This window comes from Acinonyx jubatus, chromosome C2 (genome assembly GCF_027475565.1).
Source record: "Acinonyx jubatus isolate Ajub_Pintada_27869175 chromosome C2, VMU_Ajub_asm_v1.0, whole genome shotgun sequence".
Taxonomy (NCBI): Eukaryota; Metazoa; Chordata; class Mammalia; order Carnivora; family Felidae; genus Acinonyx; species Acinonyx jubatus.
The window spans coordinates 125897685-125917955 of record NC_069384.1 but is presented as its reverse complement, the minus strand read 5'-3'; the positions used below and the strand labels follow the sequence as shown (position 1 = coordinate 125917955).

Here is a 20271-nt window from a genome sequence, read left to right as displayed (position 1 = left end):
CAAATTGTATGTATCAAAAGTGTGTTCCTTTTGATTGCTGAGTAGTATTCTATGGTATGGATGTACTACTCTAGGCTGTGTAGCCTGTTGAGAGATGATTTGGATTGTTTCCATTTTCTGGCAATTATGAATAATGTTGCTATGAACATTCATGTACAAATTTTTGTGTGAACTTAAATTTTCATTTTTATACAGATGGACCATAAGCACATGAAATGGTGTTCCACATCATTTCTTGTTAGGGACATGCCAGTTAAAACCACAATGAAATATCGCTGCACATCTATCAGAATAGCTAAAATTAAAGGTAGTGGTAACAGCAAATGCTGACAAGGATGTGAGAAACTCTATCCCTCACACATTGCCAGTACCATTCTGGAAAAGGGTGTTATGGTTTCTTACAAAACTAAAGATGTGCTTATCACGTGACCCAGGAATTATACTCTAGGGTATTTTAATTGTATTTTAAAACAAGTTGGAAATAATTCATGCATAATTCATATTCATGGTAAAAAAATGGAAATACAAGTAAACATAAAGGAAAAAAATCTGTCATCTTGCTATCTAGACGTTAACTATTAGTAATGTTTCGGCATATGGTGTGTGTGTGTATTTTTTTAATAAAAAATGGTGGCATATACTTTCATGACTTTTTTTTAACAATGTATTGTTTCCCCCTCCATGTCAGTGGGTGCCTGTATTATCATGTTAACACTTGCCTTATATTAAATTCAGTTAATCATTTCACTGAACTGAGACCTCTAGGTCATTTCACTTTTTTTCTCCTGCTGTTATAATAATACCTGATGAAGTTCCTTGTTCACATGTTTGATAACTTAATGGATGCTATTCCGAAGATAAATTCTAAGCAGAATTCTTGGATTAAATTTTTTCCCATTTTTAAGACTTTGGATAAAAATTTCTAGTTGCCATTCAGAGATGCTGTACTGATGGATCCTTCAGATCCTGGATGACCATGAGTGACCCCTGACTGTTCCCACCATGGTCCTTATAATTCTTTTGATTTTAGGTTAGTCTGATAGCTGAAAAGTGCTAGATTTTAGCTGTTTGAATTTAGATTTTTAAATTTGATTACCAATTGGACTAAATACTTGCTTGTATTTCATCTTTGTTAATCTCCTGTTGACAGTATTTACCCATTTTTCTATTGATTTGAATGATACGAACCTTCATATATATTTCATTTTTTCCCCTAGTTTTGTCATTTGATTTAGAACAGCATTTTTGCAGCAAACCTTAACATTTTTCTTTAGTTATTCTATCAGTCTTTCTCCTTATGTGCTTTTCCCTCTGGTTCCCTCTTTGCAAGTTGTTTCTCCCCCAAACTTACAAATATTCATCTGTGTTTTGCCATATTTATTTTTATGGCTTAAATTTTCATTTAAGTATTCAATCCAATAGAGATTCATTTTGGGGATTTGGCATAAGGTAGGGATTTACTTTGTCTTCCAGCAGCTAACTTGTGACTCTGTCTTTCCCCCTGACTGGAAAGGTCCTCTATGTTACTGCCCGTGTTCCCCTCTACCCTCAGGTCTGTTCTATGTCAGAGATGTCTGAAGCCACCTATTCAACCTGCGAGCAGACGGCTTTCTCTCTCCAACATTATCTTGATTATTTTCCATGATGTGTCTAGGGTCGCTTTTTGCTGACTTTGCCTGGTGAGCCCATCTGTCTGTACACACAGGCCTTTATCTTCAGCTCAGTAACATTTTATTACATTATATCTTTCATTTCTCTTCTGCTTCATTTGTGGATTCTATTTTAGGAATCCTCATTATCTGCATGTGGCTCTTCATTCTCTATTTTCCAGCTCTTTCACCTTCTGCCATATTGTTTTAATTTCTTTCCCATTTGTTTTCTGTGTTACTGACTTCATATCCTGAAGCTTCACTGCTAGCCTTCCCTGCCTGCAAAGCGGCTTTGTTTCTGTGATTGCATTTTTAGTTCCCTTGCTATCTTTCCCTTTGGAAAGCATCTTCTTTTCCATCTCATCCTGCAGATTGTGCCTTCTTGTGACTTTCTGCTCTTGTGACTTAGAAGCCATGCTTTCTTGCACACTACTGAAAAAGTGTACATCTACCTGAATTTTTCTTCTGCATTCCAGAGCATCTCATTTTTAGAGGTGTGCTCTTCCTCTGAGTCTACAGAATGACGTTCCCATTGTGGCGTATGTGGTGTTTTTCCTTCTCCTTTCAACATCATGCACTTTGGTGGGACTTGGTGAGGTCCCACAGACAGTGTGAGTACGTTTGTCCTGGGACTCTCTTTCTGCCCACTTTGGGGTGATTTCACCCCTTCTCATTTCTGTACTAGCTGCAGAGGTCCCCATTACTTGCTCATATCTGAAATGTCTCCCTTGATGTGTCTCTGCTCTGAGCAGGGGCATATTCCTTTGACCTGCAGCATCTGGTTCTTTGTTTCTTCTGGTCTGATGCAGTCTGAGAAAATTCCGGTTCCCTGCGAGTACCACTTCTGGGCATTTCTAACCTCACCGCTTCCCGCGAGTGCTTCCCGCTTTGGCCAGCAGCTGTCAGATGCTTGATGCCGCTTGCAGGTCTTGGGCGGCCCTGTTCTGTGCAGCTGTGTTCTGGGAAGGGAAGAGAGCATAACGGGTGAAATGGAAACTTCCTTGATCTTTAGCATAGCCCAGCTCCTCACTGGTGGCAGCCTGGGGCCTCTGACACAGGGACGGAGGGTGGCACTTACTGCCTTTTTCCTCTGGCAGATTCCGTTTCGGGTAGTTGAGTCAGGGAAAGCATGTCCTAAGCTCAAGTGGGTTCTCTCATCCATCCTGGTGCATCTTCCTCTCCCCTACTCTGACACGGGATTATTGTTCAGTATTCGTTTGAAGAACGGGTGTCGTGAACTTCTGCTGTTTGTCTGACATCATGATAATTGACCTGAAAGATTGGGAGTGTCTTGGGGGCTGCTCTCCCCATTTTGAGCCTGAAAGTCTTCTTCATGTAGTATATTAAATCATCCATTTATCAGTCTGAACCCACCCCCCGTCTGACATTTGTCTGTCAGATTTTGGAAAGAATTACAACTCACCACGACACCAACAGTGTCTAACACAGTGCCTTGTGCCTGGTGTTTAATACTAGTTTTTGAATTAAATTGGGATATGATTGCCAAGAAAGGGAACATAGAGAGGAAGGAAAGGAGAGTGGACAGAGAGAAGTTGAGGGACATGACAGCAGCCGGAGGAGGGACATAGGCCAGCGAGGGAGGCACAGAAGTCGCAGGCGGAGAGGTCGGGGGAGCGGAGAAGGTCTGATGAAGCACAGGTGCCTGGAGGACACCCAAGGGAGGACCGGTCAGCGATGGCGGGCTTGGCCACCTGGCTGAGAGGGGTGATGAGGGAGGTGATTGCATGCCTGGACCATCACTGGTGACCTTTAGTTTCAGGAGATGGAGGCAGTCCTTTCCTGAGTTGGAAGGCTGAGTGGGTTGAGGAAGAGGAAGCAGTTCCGTGCAGATTGAAAAAGAAAAAGAAGAGAAAAAAGAGGGCTTGAGGGGAAATCAGCATGCCAGAAGGTTTTTGTTTTGGTTACTGATGTTGCTGTTGTTGGCATGGGGAAGATTTGATCAGCTTTATATCCTAAGGGAAGGAGGTTGTGACTAGAAAGAACAATTTGTAGGCCAAGAAGGAATATTTGAAAGAGCCGGTCTGACTCTGATCTGCACAGGGTGAAGTCAGCCATGTGGAGAGAAGACGTGGTCTGAGAGCTCCCAAGGGCAAGGGCTGCCTCCCACTGGGTCCGGCCAGCACCGCGGCTGTGGTGGGTTCACCTTAAGGCAGCGGCGGAGGTGAGGAGGGTGCTCCCCCTTCTGCCTCCTTGCAAAGGAGGGGGTAGGGCCCAGCCAGGCCTGGTGTAGCGAAAAGGAGAAGACTGAAAAAGGTTCCTGGCAGCCCTTGGGCCCAGACGAGGGGCAGAATAAGCCTCTCAACTGGATGCTGGGTGGCACCACGAGAGAGCCTTGACGGCCTCTGGCTTCAGGTGGTCTTTTGCCGCGTGCTAACATTGATTGCCTTTCTGGAAGGCTCGAGGAAGGCTCTGAAGCAGTGGCTTTGGTTTAGCCAGGAGAGGGACTTCTTCTGGACCCAAACCTCTTTTCCTCCCCTTTCGGGTACTGTGAGGTATTGCTCCCCATTCTGTCTCCGGAGACGTGAAGTTCATCGGCTGCGGACGCACAGTGCAGCTCTGTGGGGATGTCCTTGTCTGATCCCCAGACGCCAGGCAGCACTTGGCCTCACTCTCCTCTGTGTCCCTGCCTACCCCCTCTCTGGGCATTTACCTCTCCGAGAGCTGACTTGAACCCACCCAGCCTAGCTCAGCGCTGTCAACTGGACAAGAAAGCCTGCTGTAAAATAGCCAGCACTGAACTGGGCTTACGATAGACTTCTTGGGTTGAAAAACAGGATATTAATCTTACTTCATTAACTAATTAATCAATTAATAAATAAAACATCTTTGAGAACCTTCTGTGTGTCAGGCACTGATACCATAAAGGTGATGAGGCCATCATCCCTGCCCTTGAGAGTATATATCTAGTTCAATGAGGTGACACTCACTTAAATAAAGGCTTTTAAACTAAGGGGGAGAATTCATGTGAGGTGTAGACAGTCCATTCAAGTGAGAGGCACAGGGATGGATTAAGTAATCCCTGGAGTCTTGTCCGAACCAAGTAGTTTCATTATAAAGCAGGACCTGCAAATTGGCTTTTCCTTTCAGTGTTCTGCATTGCCCTTTCAAACAAATAATTAACCATGCAGCAATCATCCAGCATATTCTAGAACTCAATTCCTAGTACTACTCTCCAGAGTACTTGAACTGTGCCCTGGGGTTGGCATTGTTACAAGAAATTCTTGATGAGAATAATGCCTGATATTGTACAATTGTGTGCGGTTGGCCTTCCTTGCGCGGTTCTGTGTATGCACATCAATTACACGCATTCGGTATAATTTGTCTTTTTAAAATCACACCTTCTATTTCACCCCAAGAAGATAAATGGATCCTGCCTCGGTCCCAATTCCATTGATTTTTTTGTGATCCTATGGTGAAGCTATTATCAACACTAATCTCAAACCCTGCTAGGAGCCAGGAAGTCCTTAGAATACAGAGCGCCAATTTCTGTGACTTCCAACTTATTTTTCTTTTCACTGGCTTTTGTTCTGACTCCCCTCTCCTCATCTCATTTTCAAAAATATGATTTGATTATCATCCTGTGAGGTCTGTTCCACTGGCTCTGAGCAGAAACCTTTTCGACACATCCAGCCTGGAGGAGGTTGCCGGGGGTCTCTATTGATGGAGCATGACCCTCCCCGGGGCAGGGTGTCCCTGCAACTTTGAAGCCCCACTCGATGGCCTCCCTTTCCAGCGGGGTGAGCCCACACCCTTCACCTTGACTCTCTCAAAATGGCTTTTCTAGGGAGAGGTGGAAGAAAAGAAGAAACATGGGGGTTAGAATTGAGAGACTACAAGGCACCGGGGAGGCTTTTGACAGTGAGCTCAGTGTTTGAAGATGGGGAAGCGGTGATGTTTCTAGGACTTGAAGCGATTAATGCCAGACGGTCATTTGCTTCCATTTTCCAGGGCTGTTCTGCAGCCTCCTGGCTGTCACACACCCCACCTTCTGCTGGACCTGTGACCAAATTTAAAATCTTAAGAGATCACATGCCAATTAAAAAGCATATTGATTAATTTTCAGAAGGCAAAACATTCAGTTCATTAAAATATTTCCAATAGTACAGAGGGCATACAGTGAAGAATGTCTTTCCTCACTGCTGACCCTGGGCCCAGTGGCCTCCTGAGCACTGCTCTTACAGGTTCCTGTGGAGCCTTCCAGAGACAGTCTGTAAATCAGGCATGCACTCAGTTCCTCCTGCTACTGCCATTGTCCATGCTGTTCTTTCCCTCCCCTCCTCTCCCTTTCTTCCCTCCCTCTTCCTCCTCTTTTTTTTTAATGTAATATCCTTTAGATGATTCCATACCAGAATTCATAAGCCTGCCTCATTCTAAAGGGTTGGATGGTATTCTAATGTGTGGATATGCAATAACTTATTTTACTAATCCCTTATTAATAGCTATTTAGTTTGTTTCCAATCTTTTTGCCATTAAAAAGAATACTCCCCAAAAGACTTGAAAGCAGGGACTCAAACAGGGACTCAATATTTTGTACAAAAATGTTCACAGCATCATTATTCACAGTAGCTAAAATAGGGGGAAACAACCCAGATGTCCATCAGATGAATGGAGAAACAAAATGTGCTATGTCTATGCAATGGAATACTATTCACCCATAAAAAGAGTGAAATATTGATAGATGCAACGTAGATGGATCTTGAAAATAGTATGCTAAGTGAAAGAAGACAGACACAGAAGGAAAAATACTTATGATTTCACTTATGTAAGGTACCTAGAATAGGCAGATGTGCAGGGACAAAAAAGAAGAGAGGTTATGAGGGAAGGAGGAAAAGGGAATGGGGAGTTCTTGTTTAATGGACACAGAGTTTTATGTTAGCGATGATGAAAATTCTTTGGGTATATTTAGTGGTGGTGGTGGTTTTGAAACTATTTAATGCTGCTAAATTATATGCTTGCAAGCAGTTAAATTGATAATTAGCATATAACATGCTTTGCCACAATACAAAGAAATGATGATAGAAAGAGAGGAATATGCTGCTCAAGCCTAAAAACAAAAACAAAAACACCAAAAAAAAAAAAAAGAAAAAAAAAAAACAACCCAGGATGGTGCTATAGTGGACATCTTTGTACAATAGAGAGCTCTGTAGGAATGCAAGTGTATCTGCCTGATACGTTTCCGGAATTGGGGTTATAGAATGAGACAGTGTGTGCATTTATAATTTTGATATATGATGCCAAACTTTCTTTTAAAACATTGTGCTAGGTAATGCTCTGACCATGAGATACAAAGTTGGTTTGATGCCAACCACAGTGTGATATCAAGTGTTTTCATCTTGGCTACCCTGACAGCTGAAACAGGGTCCCCCTGGTAGATTTAATCCGCATTTCTCTTTGGGGCTTATGCTATGTGTGTGGGAGACTCTGGAGATCAGGAGTCATCTTGGTCCCAGGTCAAGACAGAAACAGGTCAGGAGCAGCCTGGAGGCACAAGGGAGGGCTGGTTGGCTGGGTAACTCAATTTACTCCTTCCTCAACCTCCCTCCTCCCTCTGCTTGTTGCATCAACCTTATCCTGTGATTCATGGGGCCATGGAATGGCATGTGGAAGAGAGCCTGAGGCGTCCAGTTGCCTAACAAAAGTAGGAGTCCTTGATCTGTTCCCTTCCCAGCCTTGAAAGCCTCTGTCCACAGCTAGGGACGGCAGGCTTACTCCTTCTTGATCCTTACGGAGGCTATGCTCCCATCACATGTGCCTCCTGGTTTCCAACCCACACTCTTAGACCTTCCAAAAAAACCAGAACAAGGGTATTCCTTCTTTTAGCATCTCTTGGGCCAGTGACTTGCAGAGATAAAGCCAGAAATGTGAGGGTGGTGAGGGGATCCATGAAAAATGAATTCTCTGCAAACTCTAGTCACTCATGTTCTTATTATCTTATGGCTTCCACAACAGCACAGAATTCTTTGGAAGGAACCTCTTCAATTGAGAGGACAGGGGCTGGCCCTTTCTGGGATGCAACTCTGTCCTGGATCAGGGCAGGAAGCACAGAGTCAGCTGGCATGCCTTGGTCTTCTTCACAGAGTGTGCTGAGGAGCCAAGGCTCCTTGATTTATGTACATTCGTCCTGTCTGAAGAGCACCTTCTCTTGGCTTCAGTCCAGAATTCCAAACCCCCATGATCAATCTGAGCGAATCTTAGCTCACTCGCTGGCACTTCGGTCATTTCTTCCAGCTTTCTGTCACTTCCTGATTTGATATACATTCTGTTAAATATTTTTCCTCCACGTTATGGATTAAAATGTTGATGAGGTCAGGACCAAGGGCAATGTCAGGTGGTGACATCCCATTCCTCAAGGCTGACAGGATACAGTTACTTAACAGAATTATTACTAATGGGATGGCTGAGGTCTCGGCCAACTATCGTGTCCATGGTGAGATCACAAGGGGCTCAGACTCTGCTGAAATCAGGATGCCCAGGACTGTGGGAAGAGCTGGGGGACAAGTGGGAAGGACAAAACTTAGTGCCTGAGTTCTCACCGCCATGGAAGAAGTAGACTGTGCAGTGAAAGTGGAGGGGGTGGGTCAGGACAAAGTACTGGCTCCGTGTGTGGAACTGAAAGAGGAGAGGAGGGTAGTTGCCTTCAGACCTGTAAGTACAATTTGAGAATACAAATAATGAACATACACATAGAGCTTCCCATGTGCCAGACATGGTCCTATGCACACTTATATATATGAACTCATTTAATCCTCATTCATCCTGTGAGCAGAGGTAATTATTATCCCCATTTTACAGATAAGGACACTGAGGCATGGAAGATGGTTAAGGAACTTGTACTTGAGTCATACCTCTGGGGTTTAAACCCAAGCAGGCTGGCCCCAGTGCGTGTGCTCCTAACTGCTACACTTCTGTGGCCTTGGCAGGTGCAGCTTCCATCATATTATTGACTGAATTTCAATGAGTGCACTGGAATGTTCAGCTTCCAGAAAGAGGACTTGGAAATTCCAGATCTCTCCAGGGGTAATCTCTCCAGGGCCAGCAGTGCCTGTGGAATCTTCTCTTAGCAGACCGGGAAAATGAAAGTGACCGCTGGGAGTTGTTGGATTATCTCCCTCCAGAGGTCACCCCCTCTGATGTGAACACATGTCAGTGTTTCCTAACAAGCGGAAAAGGCACAGGGCCAGCAGGAGAAGGTCTGGCTCAAGGGAGGGCTTTGCCATCACCTGACACCTTGGTCTTCGGTCACTTCAGCTATGGAAAGATGAGGCTGATCTAGAAGACAACTTGAGTGTAGTTACTGTCTTAAGCAACAGTTTAGTGTGTCTTGAGAGGGGGAACGTAAGTCACATATCTGGGTGTCTGTGAGATAAGTGCGGTCAGTGCTGGCAGACCCTTTACTGGACCGGTGTTGTCAACAGCCTGATAGACTTGCCTATCCATCACACTCCGCTGCAGAGTCACAGAGCCCTGTGCTGCCTGTGGAGATCGGAGCAGCATAATCCCATATCTTTCATTAGATCCAGCAGCAGCAGCAGATGTGAGAGCAGGGGTTCTCAGCCCAGCAGCAACGAGACCGAAGTCCACCGATACCGTGGACCATCTACAGAGTCTGATTCACTCCTCACACTTCAGGGGGCAGAGATCAGGACCACTTGGACAACCGTTTCCAGGTGTGATTCTGAGAATCATCAGAGTTTGAAAACCAGTGGTCTGGGGGTGTGGCTCTGAGTCATTTCTTAGAGCTTAAAGTGTTTTACTGTGCAGCTAAGGGAGTACAACGGGCAGGCTCTCCTATATCTAGGTGTTAGGGGTGCAGAGGGTAGCAGAGGAGAGAGAAGCTAAGGCCAGCCTTGGTAAGCTCACTTGGGCTGGGCAAGTTTAGGATGGGCTGCCCCTGAGGCTTCAGGCACTTGCCCAGGGCACCAGAGCCCCAGAGATGGCCAGAGGTTTTGCAAACTGCCAGAGAAACTTCTCAGTGCAAACCATTGCAAGATTTTCCTAGCATCCTGATACTGGAAAATCTAGGTCTGTTGGGCCTAGAGTAGTTCAGTTTTTAGCCAGCTTATCTCCCAATTTGACTTCTTTTAATCTCATTTTAATTATTTTTTCAAGATTGATACAATTTAAGTACTAACTAGAACATCATTGAAATCTGTTATTTTAAACAAAGGCCCTTCTGATTATGCTTTTTAAGAAGGTTTTTTTGTGAAGTGAATTCAAGCCCATTATTTGTTTTTTTTTTCAATTAAGTAATATACAAAAGTACCCAAAAAAGGAAAATGAAAAAGAAAAAAGGAAAAATTACTTCCCATTTCCACCACGGAGAAGAAATTAACATTTGGTGAACATCATCACCACACTCTTTCTCTGATAGAATGATAGCTAATTAGGTAAATTGAAACACTTTTACAAAAATAGAATGTTACTGTACACATTTTTAAATTAAAAGCAATATGTTTAATTTGATTTGAATTTAATAGACAAAAAAATTCAAATGGAACTTCAAAAAGTGCTGAAGTTCAGAAATATTTTTTCTTCATTACAGGTTTTCAGTTTCTGAAACAATTTCTGTAAAGTTATTTATTTATTGGGAGGCAGGGGGAGATGCGATTTTTTTTTTCCCCTGATTCTGAAATTTCCCAGTGTCTGCCTGGATCCTGCCACTCCCTGCATCCCAAACCTGGATGTCTTAAGGCACTATTTTTATATGGAGGAGGTGTGAAGCATCTGTGTTCTGTTCCCTGCCCTGGGGGCTCTGCCTTGCCCTCCACTCCCTTCAGTGCCTTCCCCTTCTTTCACTGGGTTTCTTTATTCCAGCCTAATGAGTCCCAGGCCTTAAAGTGCATATGAATCGCTTGAGGGTTTGGGTAGATGGCAGATGCCTGTGCAGTAGGTCTGAGGTAGGGCCTGAGGGTCTTGATTTCTAACAAGCTCCCTTATGATGTCCATGTTGCTGCCCTTAAGAACCACGCTTCGGTAGACAAATTCTAAAATTTTTTTGTTTATTTCGGTGTTAACCATCCATCCTCCCCCACCACCTCCACCCACCTGGCCCTGCTACCTCATTGGTGCTGTGTTCCCTGAACTGTGGCATTCTTTTTTTCTTTTTTATTAATTTTTTTTAAATGTTACTTATTTTTGAGAGAGAGAGGGACAGACAGAGAACAAGCAGGGAAGGAGCAGAGAGAGAGAGACACAGAATCTGAAGTGGGCTCCAGGCTCCAAGCTGACAGCACAGAGCCTGACACAGGGTTCGAACTCACAAACTGCAAGATCATGACCTGAGCCCAGTCTGACGCTTAACTGACTAAGCCACCCAGGCACCCCATGAACTGTGGCATTCTTGACAATGCCTGGATCTTCTTGCCTGTTTGTGTGCAGGGGGTGAGGAGCAACCTACCTGGGTTTAAAACACATAGTGACTTGGGGTGCCTGGGTGGCTCAGTGGGTTAAGCGGCCGACTTCAGCTCAGGTCATGATCTCTTGGTCAGTGAGTTCGAGCCCTGTGTCAGGCTCTGTGCTGACAGCTCAGAGCCTGGAGCCTGTTTCAGATTCTGTGTCTCCCTCTCTCTGACCCTCCCCTGTTCATGATCTGTCTCTCCCTGTCTCAAAAATAAATACAACGTTAAAAAAAAAATTTAAATTTAAAACACATAGTGACCTAAAGTTTTTTTTGTTTTTTTTTTTTCCCCCTCAGGATTGATGACATTGCTTCAGTGTCTTCTGGCATTGAACATTGCTGTGGTCAGTTTGGGGCAAAGCCAGAGTGTTATTTTTTTATTATTATTATTATTTATTATGTTTTTTAGGTGATATGCCTTTCTCCACCTGGATGTCCAGAGGAGTCCTTCTTTAGGCTTGAAGTTCAGTGATTCACCAGGATATGTCTTGATTTGATCTTGGGATGTATTCTGGCTTTTTCAAAATGTACTTTCAAACTTTTAATTCAGGAAACCTTTCTCCCATAAGCCTGTAAATTGTTGTTGCTCTCCTTTTGGTGTCTCTTCTGCAGAGCAACAATGATGCGTATGTGGGTGGATGCACAGGGGTACATGTTTTTGTCATAGGTGCTGTAGGCTGTGACCCACTGAAGCTGTTACCCTCCCTACTCCACACTCTCTTCTGGAAGTTTCTCCAGGCCAGGGTCTGCCTGCCCAGGAGCCCTGGAAATGGGGGCAGAGATAGAAGAAAACCCTATGGGCTGTACCACAGGTTCCCACAATTTCCTCTACACCTTGCAACTCCCATATATTGGGCCTTTCTGCATGCTATATTGGCCTTTAGAGAAATCCGATCTTGCCCAACTTCTGAGGTTTGTCAGTTTTCAATATTCTTCCAAATTCCCCTGCATTTTCTATTACGTGGTTTATAGTGCTGGCTGTTTATTTATTTTAATAAAGGTTGATATTTCATCTCTTCCTACAAGAAAAATCCCTTTTCTTTTTTGCATTTAGCTGGAGATCTATGGGAGGAGGTAGAAGGCCTCAGAAACAACTTTGCTTTCCTCTACCTTTCTTTCTTGGCTGAGTCCAGGATGTGGTTTAATTTGACCCACAATTAATTGGCCTATTTTCCCCTTTTCCCAGATCAACATGGCTAACGGGGGGTGCACATGACCAATAAGTGCCTGGCTCTCTGTCCCCACTGCCCTGGTTCCTGTAGCTGTACCAACTCAGTTCTGAGGCTCCCATGGGCCAACTCCATTAGAGGGGAATCTCTTTCAGCCAAACCTTCTCAGCTTGTGTCTCTGGGAAGGCTGTTTTATTGGCAAATGATGAATGAGAAAAGAGTCTGAAGCTACCAAACCCATTGACCTGGCTCTTTGGGTGAAAGCCATCATTTCATGTACTATTATTTGCATATCTGTGCTTTATTGGAAAACAGGGAATGTTGGCTAGAAGTACTTCAAGGTGGGCCAAACCTCCCTTCTTCAGTTAATTTCAAGCCATGACATCATAATAGATGTGGCACCTGACCACTTCAGAGTGAAGGCCTTTCAGTCTCCAGAATCGCCCCACCTTTAACCCATTTAGTAGGATCGTGCCCAACAGGAGGGGTGTCCTCTGCACTTGGGAGAAAGGAAAGTTGAGAGCACAGAGGTGGGCGTCACTGACCCACCTTGTTTGTACCAAAAGCCATGAAACAGGTGACGATGACCCCATCATCTCAGGACTTTAGTAACAGATACCAGGGGGTTGAGGAAGGTGCAGAGTGTGGTCTCTCCCTGTGATGCCTGCCCAGTGACGCCTGCCTTCTCACGGGATAGCGGTGAAGTCGGGGCCTGCCTGTCGGGGAGGATGGGAGGTGAGCAGATTGCGAGCACTGGGAGGCAGCAGCCTGACTCATGTATCACCCCAGAGTGCTGCGGAGCCCAGATGTCAGAGGACACATGTGGGAGAGCTGGCTGCAGATGTAGACAGACGCTCTTAGTGTGGCAGCAGGGAGGGAACGGGTGGAGGTGCCAGCCACTGGCTGAGAGTCTGTGGCTAAACTCAGGAAAGCAAAGGAGTCTTGTCCAGACCCCTGCCTCCAGCCAAGATTGTGACTGCTGCTCCCCCCACTCCTAGGCCACGGACTGGAAACGACCCGGTTCTCTATCTATCGAAACGCCTCAACGCCTTCCCCAGTGTCTCCAGCCTCCCTTGGTAACCAGAGGCTAAAGTTACAAATGCAGCTGTTTCCTCTTGGCTGTGGCTTTAGCACATTGTAAACACTAGACTGTAAAACTGACTCAATTATACACCTCGCAAGATAGCTTATTTCTGCTTAAATTCAGCTACTTTTACAAAGTCTGATGGAATAAGGTTGCTGTGGAAGTTGAAGACGGGATTCCATGTCGTAGTGGATGTACGTCTGGTGTGTGCGGGTGGGTAGGGGCACTACCTGGAGTCTGAACACTTCTTCCTACTTGGAGGTGGGGAGGGTTGTCTTCCTGGAGAGTGTGAGGAAGTCCAAAGGGCCCAGGTGTTCCTCCTTCCCACCTTTGGGGAGCTGGAGCATGGGTACCCGGCCAGGTAGCCCAGCCACCTGCATGTTCCTGACTTAAGGCTGTGACTTTTTAGAGAGTGGCTGGAAGATTTGGGAGAACTAGGACTTTTGCCACAGCATTAAGTCCTAGCGAATGCATCTGCATTGTTAGGATGGTCGGCAGGGCAGAGGGGCTATTGGGACGCGTAGCCTGGCCCAGACCCTCCCTGAGGTGTTGCCGGGGCTCTGGAGCCCAGCCTGCCTAGTCTCCTGCCCAGCCTTTCTGATGATTCTGAGCACTGTTCCATGTTCTTCCGGAAGGCTGCCTTCCTTTTCTGTCTCTTACGTTGAACTACAGTCAATTTCTGTTACTATAACCAGGCATCCTCACTGATACAAGAGTGATGCTGAGTTTTGAGTCAGCCTTCCTAGGGAAAGGCTGCTTCCAGCAGAAAGACCATAGCTATCGAGTGGATCAAGAAATGCCCATTCATAATTCAGTAAATAACCAAGTATATGCTGGTGGCAGGCACTGTGCGAAACACTAGGAACCGTGTGCCCTCACGGAGCTTAGGCCCTGGTGGAGGAGACATGCCTGTCTGGCTTCCAGATCATCATTCCACACGGGTCCCATTTGGAAGGCTGCCTGCCTGGTAGGAGGATGTGCCATGTGTCCATGAAGCAGGTGCCCAGCAGGCCTTTGTGGAGAGTCAGGTAAGGTTGTGGCATTCAGTAGTGGCAACTTGTCTAGAGACTGGCTTTCACGTAGGCACAAATCACCCACTCCTTTGTGTGTTATTATAGCTATTTCATCTAGTTTTTACTTTCTTGTTTTATTTTCCTATCTTCTTAATTAATAGACCTCAAGAGGGAGAGAATTGCTGGTCATGGCCACTCATAGATTTATCCTCTATCTTTAGGAATGAAGGGACACTAGGCTGCCAGGTGTGTATGTGTTTGGGGTGTTAGGAACCCCCACAGCAGCAACGCAGGCTCCCACACAGTACACAGGCTCCAATCCTGAGTCCTCCTTTGCAAGGCCGTCCCATTTGGGCTTGTAGCCTGACTGCACCCTCCTGTGGGCTGGGCCACACTTCCCACCTTCCAATTTCTGTGCTTTTCTTGCTTACTTCTCCATCTCTAAAGGTACTGGGCCTCTCAGTGTCCATTAGCCAGAGCCTCAGACTCCCTGGCTAGTCAGCATAGGCCCCAGTGGCCTTTGGCATGCCCCAGAGCGCAGGCATGGGTCATCGTCCAATGAAAAGGTAGCAAACATAGCAAACGTCCCTAAAGTGCTGATCCAGAGGTTCTTAACCTGGCTAACCTTGAGAACAACCTGGGGAGCTTTTAAACAAATACTCCAGCCCCCATCCCTCCCCTGTCATTCTGACTGAATTGGCCCTTGTGGGGGTGTGGGCAGGGTATTTTTTTTAACCTTTCCAGGTGATAACCATGAGCTTTCAGGGTAAAGAAGCACTGTTTAAGGTCTTTTTTTTCTGAGATGACCCTTCAAGGAGGAACCAAGAAAAGGTTAGGGAAAGGAAGGGTCAGGTCAGAGGTAGAGCTTAAGGAAAAAGTGGTGGGCATGGCTGGTGGGGCCGAGTAAAGAATCTAGGAGTGTGGACTGGATTGTCAGGCTCTGCCCAAATATAGCCACAATCTTGCTACATCTCTACAGCGAGAGGCACATAATTGTTTCTTATTTTTTATTTTTAATGGATCTGCCCTTTGGCCATGACCCTGGAGAAAAAAGGAGGGGAGCAGACCCTTTTAGTCTCAATCCCATCACTCTAAAGCCTATCCTTTCTCTGGTGGGGTGGGGGAAAATGGTCTAAGGAACAAAGTAACAAGCATCTGAGCTTAAGACAAGGCCTGGGAAGGAAGATGGAGAGAGAGTGCCTGGAACTGGGGCTACTTTCAGTGGGTAGTCCGGGAAGTCTCTGAGCTAAGGGCCGGAAAATTAAAAGCCATTCCAGGCTTCCCAAGTATCATGAATTGATGCTTGGGAAGGGCATTCCAGGCAAAGGACCCAGCAAGGACAAAGGCCCTGAGGTGGGAAGGTCTTGGCAAGGTTGAGATTGGGTCTGAGGAGGAGGTGTGGGTCAGGTGGTATGGGACTTGTAAGTTGTCCTCAACTTACTTTTCTGACGAGTAGAGATGACCTCACTCCTCTTCAGCATCATCATACCTCATCCTGAATAGGTAGAGGTGGAGATTTGGAAATTGAAGAGCCTTCACTTTGAAGTGGTCAGCTGCCCTATCTATTATGATGTCATGGCTTGAAACTATACTGAAGAAGGGAGGCTTGGCCCACCCTGAAGTACTTTCAGCCAACATTCTCTGTTTTCCAGTAAAGCACAGATGTGCAAATAATTGCATGTGAAATGATGGGTACCTGTGGCTTTCACCCAAGGAGCTGGGTCAGTGGATTTGGTAGTTTCAAACATTTTTCTCATTCACCATCTGCCCATAAAACAGCCTTTGCAGAGACACAGCTTAGGCAGAAAGTGTATTCCCCCTCTGTGTGTGAAGGAAGCCACTGGAGAGTTTGGAGGAGGTGAATGGTGGACTGACTTAAGTGAAATAATAATACCACCCTGACCAGTGCGTGTGGAGAGCTGGTGGCAGTGGAATTCCGAAGGCAAGGTAGGGGTGCCTGGGTGGCTCAGTCGGCTGAACATCAGCTCAGGTCATGATCTCATGGTTCATGGATTTGAGCCCCGAGGTGGGCTTTGCACTGACAACGTGGGGCCTGCCTCAGATCCTCTGTCTGCCTCTCTCTGCCCCTCCCCTGCTCCCTCTCTATTTCTCTGTCTCTCTCATTCTCAAAAATAAATGAACATGAAAAAATAAGAAGGGAAGGCAAGGGGGCTGAGGCTGAGAGGGACAGTGTCCCTCCCACGGTCACCCAGCACTCGAGTGACAGAATTGAGCCCCGCCAGAGCCTGGAAACCAGGTGGGCAGGCCCAGATCCAGAATCCTGAAGGGCAGTGTCCTCCCTCTAAGGGCTCAGGCTCTTCCCACTTGCCAGGAAATCAATAGTTTTACTGCCCCCCTCCCCACACCCCGCCTTCTTTCAAGATCAGAATAGGAATTTCACTCCATGCATGGCTTCCATCCCATCCATTCGATGCCTTTCCTTTAAAAATATCTCTTAGGCTTATTTCTTAGGACCCTGGCCAGGAGTGTTTTCTTCCTTGAGAGATTCCCAGGCAGTTCTCCCCTCAGGCCTGGGCTTTCACCAGCGAATGACTCCCTTCCCTTCTCTCTCAGCAGCGGATGAAGGCCTCGAGCTTGAGGGGGAGGAGGAGGCAGAATTGGCAGACTTCTTCCTCAGGCACGCTGGGAAAGGTTGTTTAAATTTAGGCCTTACCCTCCCAGAATGAAAATAAGTTATTTTTATGTGAGTAAGTGTTAGTTATTGAATTAAATGTAAGTACGGGGCACTTCTCCTAATTTATAGCTCCGGTCTGGGAGCTGAGGCGGTCTGCGTCATCCGGGCACCCTCCTCCACGGGCCGCACTGGCTTCTCGGCTTCTCCCACCCTCTGTGCTCATCTGTCTTGGTTGTCTCTCCCAACTTTGTCAAACGTAACGTGAAAGGAAGGGAAATTAAGAGAAAACAAAAGAGAGATTTTCCAAGAGGGGAAATCAGATTTATCCTGAGGTAATTAAATGTGTAGGAAACTGAGAACAAAGGATTGCAAATAGTGTTGTGTGTGTGTGTGCGTGTGTGTGAGTGAGAGAGAAAATAAATCATTATTTTCCAGGCAGCCAGAGCCCTCTGATGAATCTTAAATTCAGGTGCCTTTGAGGTGGAATTGGCAGGGGAAGCCAAATGCAGGCTTTGTGTGGCTGCAGCTGAGTGCTCAGGTGTCCGGGGCAGCTGCACACACCGTTGTCAGCTTCCCGTGGCTCCCCACAGCCCCTCGGCATGTCCTGGGAGGGTGGGGGGGGGGTCACTGAGGGAGCCCCTCCCTGCCATGGCTGGGAGAAGCACCGTTCACCCCCTTTATATGTGGCCTTCTGCTCCCACCTCCCTGCAGAACTGGCCGTCCCTGTCTGTGCACAGGGCCCTTTTCCCTGGACTTTTCCTTTGTTTTTCTCATCCACTAGAGGCTGAATACATTGGGGTCAAGGACTGTATCCTTTATTGTCATTCCTAAGTGTCTACTGCAGGGTCTGGCCTAATGTGGTCACTCAGTATGTGTTTGTTGAAGGAGTAAGTGAATGAATGAATGGGCCTAGGGAGTAAGTGAATGAATGAATGAATGAATGAATGGACCTAGGAGGGACCCTCATTCATTCAGACGCATTAAGGTCATCTCACTGCCATATTTGACACATACATCACCTGTGCCTAGGCTGTGAGGTGGGGTGTGACGAGAGCTCTGGGAAGGACAAGGTGGGGGGGAGGAGCAGGGAGGTAGAAGGTGGTGCTTAAACTGGGCCTTGACAGATGTCCAGTTTTTGTGAGGTCCCCATCAAGCAAGCAGCAGTCACCCCATCCTCCCCACACTCTGCCCAACTTAGACCGGTGAAGGCATAGGTCTTCCGAGAGACAGTGCTCATGAGTGGCCAGCAAGGCTTTCAAAAGCTGTGATGGGCATGCTGAGCAAGGACCAACCTCCTCGGGAAGCTTTCTGGAGCCAGAGTCTCCACAGCCCATCTTCCTATCTGCCAGCCCCTGGGCTTTTGCTGATACTGTTAGTTCCTTCTGTAATAGCCTTCCTCCCTTTCTTCACTGACCAGCTCAGATGTCACCTTCCTCCCCTTTGCAGATTCTTGAAAGCTTTGTTTATGCCATGACCACTTTCCAGCCTGTCATACTGCTCCTGATCTACCTTTTCTCATGACCCACCCATCCATAAGTGGCACAGGACATGGCCACATCCCACTCAGCTAGCCTAGGAGCTGCTGAATAAATGCAGGGCTTATTTCCTTTACAGACCAATGTCCTAATGCTTTTTGAGTGACAGTGGGGGACAGGGATTTTACATGGCCTTTGCATGATGATCTCAATTTCTTCCTCAATGCTGGATAGGAGTGGGTCTTGCCAGCTGATGGGGACTGAAGGATAGAAATTCGGGGCTGAGGCTGTGCCTTGGAAAGGTTGAGGCAGAGGGGGCCACAGGGTAAGCGGCAGCCTTGGGTAAGTCAGCCCGAGAACCTGTGCTTTCGGAGTGATCTTGCCTTTCTACCGAGGCTTAACCATCACAGGCTGCCCAGCCGAGCTCTGCTTACAGTGCTTTGAAATACCTGGAGGGCTCCATACTGGGGTCTCCATGCCCCAATCTTTGCCCCCAGGAGAGATGGGGGCTGCCCACCAGAAGCAGGCTTGGCAACTTGGGGATTCCTCCCCACCTCTTTCCAGAGGCCTGAAATTCTACCATTGAGACATTGTTATTATTTTATTGTGATAAAATACACATAACGTAAAACTTCACTGCTTAACCACTTTTTAAAATTAAAAAAAAAAAATTATTTATTTATTTATTTTGAGAGAGAGAGAGAGAGAGAGCAGGGGAGCAGCAGCAGCAGCAGAGAGAGAGAGAGAGAGAGAGAGAGAGAGAGAATCCTAAACAGTCTCCACACTCAGCTTGAAGCCCGACGCCGGCCTCGATCTCACAACTGTGAGATCATGACCTGAGCCGAAATCAACAGTCGATGCTTAATTGACTGAGCCACCCAGGTGGCCCTCTTGCTTAACTATTTTTAAGTGCACAGTTCAGTGGTACGAAGTGCATTCTCACCTCTCTGCCTCCGTCAGCACCTTCCATCTCCAGAACTCTTTTCGTCTTGCAAAATTGAAACTCTGTCCCCATGAGACACTGACTCCTCTTGACCCCCTAGCCCCAGCCCTTGGCAACCATCATTCTATTTTTGCCTCCCCACTTACCCCACCCTCCAGCCTCTGGTAACTACCATTCTACTCTCTGTCACTGTGACTTTGCTGTGTATGTGTGTATATATGGATGTGTGTGTTTATACACACACATATATATTCATTCTACGTGTAAGTGAAATATTGTCTCTCTACATCTGGTTTATTTCACTGAGCATAATGTTCTCCAGGTTCATTCGTCCATGTTATCACCAGCAGCAGGATTTCCAGCCTTTTTAAAGACTGTATGGTATTCCATTATATTATGTTATATCACAGTATGTACAGTGGAATATATATTCCATTATAATAAATATATATCTCACATTTTCTTTAATCATGAAACATTCTTTTCACTGGATTCTAAATGTTCTTTAGTCTTCAATGTGATCCATGTTAGAACAAATACGACCTTGAGGCACCTGGGTGGCTCAGCCAGTTGAGCATCTGACTTTGGCTCACGTCATGATCTCGGGGTTCATGAGTTTGAGCCCCGCATCGGGCTCTGTGCTGACAGCTCAGAGGCTGGAGCCTGCTTCAGATTCTGTGTCTCCCTCTCTCTCTGCCCCTCCCCCGCTCATGCATGCTCGCTCTCTCTCTCTCTCTCTCTCTCTCACTTTCTCTTAAAAAATAAATAAACATTAAAAAATTTTTTAAAATAAAGAACAAATACCACTTTGGACTAAAAGACCTTCACGCTTATCAGTGATATCAATAATAGCTTTATTATTCTTTGTGAGACTCAGCCCTACAG

General features: G+C 46.2%; 1 protein-coding gene and 1 long non-coding RNA gene across 4 annotated transcripts in view; one reads left to right on the top strand and one right to left on the bottom strand.

Annotated features, from left to right (window-relative positions):
• The window catches only part of EPHB1 (EPH receptor B1), a 476611-nt gene that overhangs the window by 249621 nt on the left and 206719 nt on the right, over positions 1 to 20271 (top strand). The window lies entirely within an intron of this gene.
• Positions 6785 to 15987, bottom strand: LOC113599959 (uncharacterized). Its single transcript, XR_003420946.2, has 3 exons — positions 15775 to 15987; positions 12786 to 12952; positions 6785 to 7148 (listed from the first exon to the last, which is right to left on the bottom strand). It is a non-coding gene; the product is annotated as an uncharacterized LOC113599959 (long non-coding RNA).